The sequence below is a fragment of the Sus scrofa genome, chromosome 4 (assembly GCF_000003025.6).
Source record: "Sus scrofa isolate TJ Tabasco breed Duroc chromosome 4, Sscrofa11.1, whole genome shotgun sequence".
Classification (NCBI taxonomy): Eukaryota; Metazoa; Chordata; class Mammalia; order Artiodactyla; family Suidae; genus Sus; species Sus scrofa.
This window is the reverse complement of record NC_010446.5, coordinates 116,889,157-116,897,049: the sequence shown is the minus strand read 5'-3', so window position 1 is coordinate 116,897,049 and position 7,893 is coordinate 116,889,157. Positions and strand designations below refer to the sequence as shown.

Here is a 7,893-nt window from a genome sequence, read left to right as displayed (position 1 = left end):
AAATAACTGATGTGTGAATTTAAAATTTAATTGGCAATACCGTATTGCTTTTCTAGGGTCCTGATTTATGAGCCCATCAGTAATTCATGAGTGTGCCCATTTGCCTATTATCTTGCAAGTACTGCTTACTATCAATCTTTAACGTTTTCCAATCTGAATATTCAAATGATTAAATATCTTCACAATTTTTATCAAATCAATGAACGTATATTGTTTATAAAGTAGAAGCATACATTTATATTTAAAAAACCAACACTTTTTTTTAGTGTTCTTGCTCTGAAATTCCTAGTTAGTCAAATGTTGAATGTCCTGAATTGATTCTTGTATAGGACAGGTTTGGCTGTGATAAATTTCTGTTGTGAATTTTCAGTACTAAACCCCAGAATTGTTTGCCTCATAGTCATGTTCAGAATGAGTTGTGTGAGTTTACTTCTGCTCCACATGGTCACACAGGTACACAGCTGATGGAGGCATCACCATTTGTTGCAAAGCTTGTTATCAAACAAGGAAGCGAGTGGAGAATTTTCTCTATCTCAGCCTGGAGGTGACACATATCTTTTCTGCTCACATTTCATTGGCCATAACTAGTCAGATGATGCTGAGAAACATAGTGGAACATTTGGTAAGTATAACTATCTTTACTGCCAACCTATAGGGCCCTCATTTTCCCACATCTGGTATTTTGTTTTATTTCTTATAGTATACTCATAATTTAGTCTTTCAGTCTTTAAAATGTCAATCCTTTTAAATTTTGCTGTCACATTTTTAATTTCTAAGAGTTCTCTTCTTTTCTTTTCTTTTCTTTTCTTTCTTTGCTTTTTAGGGCTGCACTTGTGGCATATGGAAGTTCTCAGGCTAGGGGTTGAATTGGAGCTACAACTGCCAGCCTATGCCACAGCCATAGCAACATGGAATCAGAGCCATGTCTGTGTCCTACACCACAGCTCACAGCAACGCTAGATGCTTAACCCACTGAGTGAGGCCAGGGTCGAACCCACATCCTTATGGATACCAGCCAGATTTGTAACCCACTGAGCGACAGTGGGAACACCCCATGGTCTGTTAAAAAATATTTATTTTCCTGTGGTTTCATGAATTCAACATATATTCTTATTTCTGAGAAGATATTAATTTAAATTTTAACTTGTTTTCATTTTGCCACATACTAATGCATTGCCATTGTTTTTTTTTAGATTTCCTCTTTCTGTTTATTTTTTCTTGGTCTTTTTCTTTCCTATTTGAGGCTCTCCTAAAGTGTCTAGTGATTCTTGGCTCCTTTTTTATATTCAAGACACTAGAAAGGTGATTGAAATCTTTTTTGCAGCTAGGCGGGAGGGGTAGGGAGGAGCTTCTCAAATGAGATGCAGAGTGGTCAGATGTGGGAAGTGTGTGGGAATCCCTGACTATTAAATATCTGTATTTGTGTATTTTTTCTGTTGGATGCTCCGTTCCTCCAGAAGAAGGAACTGAGTATTTGGGAGTGAATAAGCCTGCTGTCGGGGCTCGGGTAGTCAACTGGGGCAGGGGAAGGAGTGTGGGAGCTTACCATCCAGTGTGGACAGAGTCTCTTAGCTGTGAGTATTTGGGAATGAATCAGCCTGCTGTCAGGATTCTGGTAGTCACTGGGGCAGGGGAAGGAGTGTGGGAGCTTACCATCCAGTGTGGACAGAGTCTCTTAGCCACCCTGTTCTGTCTGGGGTTGTGGCACAATGGGTAGCTCTCCACTGGCATCATGCTTCTGCATCCATTGCATATGTGCTTATAGAGGCAATTTCCCAGCCAGAGCCTATATATTCCAGTCCCCCTTATATCGAGGTGTCTGCAGGTGCCTAGTCCATATATCTTTGCATGAGAAAGGCTTTATATGCTTTCTTTTTTTCAGCTGGTTGTAATAGAGATAAACTTTAGGCAAAACTTTGAATTTACATTTTGAAGATCCTAGATTTTCAGTTTGAATGCCTAGCTGACTCTGTACTGATGGGTTTTCTATTGCTGCTATAACAAATTACCACAAACTTAGTGACTTAAGATTTGTTATTGTACTGTTCTGAAGGTTGGAAGTCTAATATGGGTCAGCAGGGCTGTGTGTCTTTTGGAGGTTCTGGGGAGACTCTGTTTCCTTGCTTTTCCCAGCTTCCAGAGGTAACTTGAACTTCCTGGCTCGCGGCTCCTTGCTCTCATCATTCTGACCTCAGTTTCTATAGTCACATCTCCTTCTCTTACCCTGACCTTCTTGCCTCCCTCTAAATACCCTTGCGATTACATCGGGCCCATCTGGATACCCATGGTAATCTCTCCATTTCAAGATCTCTAAATGGATATCATCTGTAAAGTCCCTTTTGCTGTATAAGGTAATATATTCATAGGTTTTGGGGGTCAGGACATGGGCATGTTTGAGAGGCCTTATTCCACCCATCACAGAATAGGACTGTCCCCTCCACCTGTTATGTACTAACTGCTGTTATCTGAGCAAGAAAAGCTCCAAACATCTATCCTGCAAAAGCAATGAAATCTGCTATAACTCAAAGTATTGTTAATGCAGAATTGAAATGGGGTTATGCCATAACAAGAATTTAAAATGGTGACATTGAGCTGGATGTTAAATAGTGAATGGTGAGAAAACATACATGAAAGGCTATAAAAATTGGCCTCAGATTTTATAAAATTCTTGTTTGGGATAACATGGAGGGCAGACAGACCGAGTTCATACTGAATCCCCAAAACTTTAGTGAACGTGTCTGGGAAGAGCAAGCATATTAGTGGGTATTGATTGTTTATTGTTGCATGAGCAAAATATGTAAAAAGAAAAAAAAAAGTTCTGTGAAAGCAGAATTAAAGAGATTAGAGAAAGTTCAGAAATCGGTCACCTTACAGAGTTGGGAGAGCCAGCTACTTCTAGACACCAAACTTTAGGAGACAAAGATACCAGAGACTTTGAATGGCAAACAACCATTAAGAGTTTTCAGTTAAACACATGACTCATCCAACAGCAAATATCACACGAAGGATGTCATTACCTTTTCAAGCTATTGTTTCAGAAGGCCCCAAAGTAAATCCAGTCAGCTGGTAGAGGAAGAGGAAGTCTTGAGAAGCACCAAGTTATGGAAAGCTTGGATTTGTGACTTTGGAGGTGACTGTGGCCACCAGGGAGTGACTGGTAGCAAATAGATCAGAAGCCTATGAAGATTTTGGGAGAATTGTATAACTTAAAAAACTATGTACTTGGCCTAGAAAAAGCATGTGATGGTAAAAATAACCATCAAACCCACAAGATTTTACTCTCAACTGAGAAACTGATGCCCAGACTGCATAATCCTTAGAAGCTCTGTTTGCATTCATTTTCCTTTGCATGCATGGTACCAGTTCCAGTTAGTTTCCTGAGAAAGAAGATTCAACCCACTAAACAACTTTTCATAGGGAAAAAAAAATCACAACAGGCCAGACAGCCAGAACTCTAAAATCCTAAATCTCATTATACTTAAAAAGGAAGGCTAGTCTCCCCAAAGAACTTACACCTGGAGCCTTTTGAAAGGAGCTAGACTTTGCTGCAGAACTTTCTTGGAAAAGAGCTGGAGAACAGATGGCATGTATTCTGAGGCTGTCACAGTTTTTCAGACCTTATAAGAAACACATGCCCGTTAGGACAGCCCTCAGCATATTTGCTTTAGATTTATCTGATGGTCTCTGTATGACAGATTTTATCAGCTGGCATAGGGCCATTCTTGATGAGTTGTACTAAAGCACTGAGATACCGTATGACAATCTCATGAGTCACTGTGGCCCCAGAATAGATCAGTGGTTGGTTCCCAGTGACTGGGATTGGACTGTGTCACAAAAGATGACTGACTGTCCCCACAAATATTGTAGAGACCCCTTATCATGGTGATCCGATGACTACCTTCAGAATAGTCCCTGATATTACACAAGGTCCCTATTGGCCCATCAATTTCTCTTCTCAGAAAGAGGAATTACTTAATTAAATTCAAGAATTAGAAACACTGGGTCCCGATTTACATTCAAACATTTAATCAGTGAAAGAGACTTTTGGACAGCTTTCCTCTGCCCCTAAGTTTCTTCAATTTATGCTTTACAAAAGTCCCCAACATGTAGATAATCCTACATGCAATGGTTCAGTGTATGTAGGAGAGCTGGACAGTGTCACTGAGGTCATGGAACTTACAGGAGAGGTTTCTGGAATTAGGTAGGTGATTGTTCAAAATGTTTCGGATGCTGGCATCTGCAGCTAGAATGTGTATTGTCCCAGGAGAAGAGAAGAATATTGTGCTTACATCCTTGTAGACCTTTCAGGATCTTTTATATGAATAAAAATACCCAGGAAACAAAGACATGATGAAATTAGGTGATTTGACCTATATATCCCCATATCTGGTTTTGCAAGCTCTTTGGTTTGGGATGGGGTCTTTTCTCTTGGTTCCTATATGATGTCTGGATGACAAAGTATGACTACTATTCTTTAGTTAGTATTTATCTGGTTTTCAGTGCCAAAATGTATGGTTTTCAGAGCCTTGAATGCTGTGGAGAGGTCCCTTTTCTTATCAATGATCCAATTAATGAACATTCCACAAAAAATAAAGAGAACCTGATACTTATTAGCGTTGGCGTGACTGCCAGCAGAAGCTTTATACTCAGCCATCATCCAGCAGCGCAGAATGGGATTGATCACTCGTTCACAGGATAATGGTCTAACCCTTCATTGCAGGAGGAAGAATGACCTATTCTCTATTGCTGTGTGACATCGTCCCCCCAAACCCTACCCAGTGTTCTGTGATAATCTATATGGGAAAAGAATCTGAAAAAGAATGGGTGTGTGTACATGAATAGCTGAATCACTTTGCCGTACAGCCAAAATGATCACAGCATTGTAAATCAACTCTACTTCAATAAAACTTCAAAAAAAACCTTAGATGCTGAAAACAACAGATATTTATGATCTCACAGTGTTTGTGGGAAAGGACTCTGAAATGGAGTAGCCGAGTCCTCTGCTTCAGGGTCTCACAACACCATGGTCAAGGGTGGGACTCTGGTCTCATCCGAGGCTTTCCTGTGGCAGGACCTGCTTCTAAGGGCATGTGATTATCAGCAGCTTTCAGCTCCTTGTGGGTGGTTGGCATAAAGACTTCAGTTTCTTATTCTCTATCAGCTGGAGTCCACGCTCAGGTTCTTGTCCAGTGGGCCCTCTCCACCTGCTTCTTTAAAGCCAGAGAGGGAGAAAATAGAGCAAGAGGGATGTTATAATCTTATGTAACATAATCACATACCTCCTGCTACCTTTGCAGTATTCATTTGGTTAAGAGCAAGCCATGCCTTGGCTGGGCCCCGGGGTGCCCAGATATTTGGTTACATGTTATTTGGGTTTGTCTATGAGGGTGCTCATGAAAGGAACATTTGAATCCGTACACTGAGTAGAGCAGATCGCCCCCCCCCCCCAATGTGGGGACCCCATCCAATATGTTGAAGGTCGAATAGGATAAAACCGGACTCTTTGAGTCTGGACTTCTCAGTTTTCACAATCATGTGAGCCAGTTACTTCTAATAAATTATAGATATCTATCTATTCAGACTACCCTGACTAATGTCATTACAACTGATCTCTGGGTTTTGCAGCTCAACTGGTACCAGAAATGCTACAAAGGAAGCTTTGTCCTTTTTGTTCCTTGGATTTCAGACATCCAGGATGCTTGTCTTGAGACCATGTCTATAAAAATGCTTAATAAGCTAAAAGTCTGCTGTAAACACTATTATTTTTCATGTCACCTTAGTAGGAATTTCTTCTTTTAAGGAAGCACTATCTAATGAACAATAAAATAACTTTTATAATGAGGTAAATAGTAGCTAAGAATTAAAAGCTTTTCTAATATCACATGAGATGGTCAGTCAGCTATGTAAAAACCTACTGAAATTCATAACTATCTACACTGGTCAGTTAGCTGAAGAATTATCAAATCTCTATTTCATTTTAGACATATGAAAAAGGTCCGAGTTGCAGGAATTGGAGAAGATGTCAAAAGCTAAAATACTTACTGCTCTCAGGTAACCTTTTCTCTGCATCTTTCCCAGGAAATGGCTCAGTTTTGGGTGCCAAATTTGGTTCATCCATGGCCAAGAAAATTATGAACAAACACCAAGAAATCTCAAGACACCAATGATACATGTGGTGATTTTAAAGACCTGTCTACCCATTTTCTTGGTACTCTTCACTTTAAGAAAAGAAGCCCCCTTTCCCTTGAATGTAGGCTAGACTTAGTGACTTGCCTTGAACAGATGGAATGCAGCAGAAATAATGGTTTGTCCCTTCTGAGTTTCGGTATTAAAAGCCTACAGCTTCCATCCTGGGTCTCTTTCTCTCTTCCTTTCTCTCATTTCACTCTGGGGGATGCTAGATGCCTTGTTGTCTGAGCAGCCCTGGGGGAAGAGGCCCACAAAGTGAAGAACTGAAGTCTCCTGACAACAAGTGTGTGATCTGGAGAGGGTATTCTTCAGCCCCTTCAGATGATTAACCTGCAACTGACAACCTGACTGCAACCTCAAGAGAGATCCTGAGTTGGAAGCTGCTAGCTATGCCGCTCTCTGATCCCTGACTTTCAGAAATGTGTGTGATAATAAATGTTTGTTGCCTTAAGCTGAAAAATTGGAGGGTAATTTATTATGTGGCCATAGATTACTAGCAAGTTTATATAAATCTTCAGCTGCTCCTATATGCAGTAAAATATTTCAGGTTTAATAAGTTTCCTGTCATTTGAAATATCCTTTTTTTCCCCACGAATATAAAAAAGTTTAAAGTCCTAGATTCTTACCTACCTTCAGTTTCTTTTCACGAGCTATCTAATAGAAAAGCCTCGTTTGAATAGAATTAGGACTCTACATAATAAGCAGTGAAACAATGGCTGACTTACTGAGAGCTTATTAGGTGCTCAATTCCTAACTAAGCATTCTACATAATATTTCACTTATTCCTCTCAACAGTATAATGAGGCAGGTAGCATCATTTGCTCAATTCTTACATCTGAGAAAACGCAGAGAAGGGAAATACAATCCCCTTTTTGTGGGTGTGGCTGAAACCTATGACCTGCTCCTAACCAACAGAGTATGGCAAGAGTGATGGAGCTGATATTTTCTATGATTGTATTTCATTACATATGAGTCCCTCTCAGCGGAGTCTGCCGGCCTTGAAGGAACAACTGGCATGTTGTGAATTGCCCATGAAGAGAGTCACGCAGCAGAGAACAGTGAGTGGCCACTAGACCTAAAAGCGGACCTCCAGTCAACAGCCAGGAAGAAATGGATCTTCAGTCCTACTGAAGTCCATCTTCAGTCCTATAAGAAAATGAGTTTTGCCAACAACCTGAAATAACTTGAGATAGATTCTTCCAAGCCTCCAGATGTGAATGCAGCCCCGCCAATACCTTGACTGCAAACTTGGGAGATTCCAATTAAAGGATCCAGCTAATCTATGCTAGACTTCTGACACATGATAACTGTGAGATAATAAATGTGTGTTATTTTAAGCTGCTAAATTTGTGGTAATTTTGTTATACATCATAGAAAACTAATTCCCATTTAATGCTACAGGAATTGCCTGCCTTCTGTTCTTGGGGAAAATTTTTTAAAAACTTTATTAAAATATAAATGCATAGAGAAAAGTGTACAAGCCATAAAGATGCAACTCAATACACTTATGCAAACTGAACACAACAGCACCCAAATCCAGAAACAGAAAATTGCCAGCTTTCCAAGGTCCCTTAAGGAAGATTTGAGTGGCAGGAACTACCTGAATGCAGGGCTTAAGCATTGTCTGTATCACAGCAAATTGGATAAAACTTTCCATCATTGTATCTTAGAGTTTATATTTAAGGAAGATTATTTTTTTTCTAG

General features: G+C 40.0%; 1 long non-coding RNA gene across 1 annotated transcript; it reads left to right on the top strand.

Moving 5' to 3' along the window:
• On the top strand, positions 219-7,562 carry LOC110260371. The gene is made up of 3 exons (XR_002343564.1): positions 219-622; positions 5,982-6,051; positions 6,985-7,562. It is a non-coding gene; the product is annotated as an uncharacterized LOC110260371 (long non-coding RNA).